Here is a 690-nt window from a genome sequence, read left to right on the forward strand (position 1 = left end):
CCCCTCTCGGCAGCCCGGGAAAGCATAGCCGACATCTCTGGATCCGATTCAGGCGTTGCCACCGTCCCGGAGGGCGGCAGCGCAGCAGAATGTTCCTCTCCAGAGAGCTCTCCCTCCGAAGCAGTGATTGACATCCGGTCATCGGGAGGAGCCCCGAGGGATACCGCTGGTACGCTCTTTGAAGAGGCTGGCTGCGGAGCGCTGGAGGAGTGGTGGGCTCCCGAGGGTTGGTTCCCTGAGGGTTTTGCCACCACTGTAACCCTCTGACCGCCCGTGCTACTGCCCAAAATAGTACACGCCTGGCTGCCGCCAGGAAGAACTCTAGATTGCGGCAAAGGCAACGGAGCTCCGCCCAATGCTCTTTTACTTGCTGAGACGCACAAGGTAAACGGCCGTTTGCAGCACGACATGGGGTAGTGCAGCCTGAAGTGTTAAACCCACTCGACACAGGAACGACAACCGCTGAAGCGCCGTCCGCCAACACAAAAAGCTCCCGAGAGCGCGCTAGACTCATCACACACGAAGCAGTTTGGTAGGAGTAACACGTGTTTAAAGGGTAGCACAATGTAGCCAATCACAGACTCAGCTGTTTTTTTTTTTCTAGAACGCAATGGCCAATCAGAGGTTATTAAGTTAGAATCTACTCAACACAGTGCTGAAATTGCGTGCTCACGAACCCTCTCATTTTAA

The sequence above is a fragment of the Sinocyclocheilus anshuiensis genome, unplaced genomic scaffold (assembly GCF_001515605.1).
Source record: "Sinocyclocheilus anshuiensis isolate Anshui unplaced genomic scaffold, SAMN03320099.WGS_v1.1 scaffold3715, whole genome shotgun sequence".
NCBI lineage: Eukaryota > Metazoa > Chordata > Actinopteri > Cypriniformes > Cyprinidae > Sinocyclocheilus > Sinocyclocheilus anshuiensis.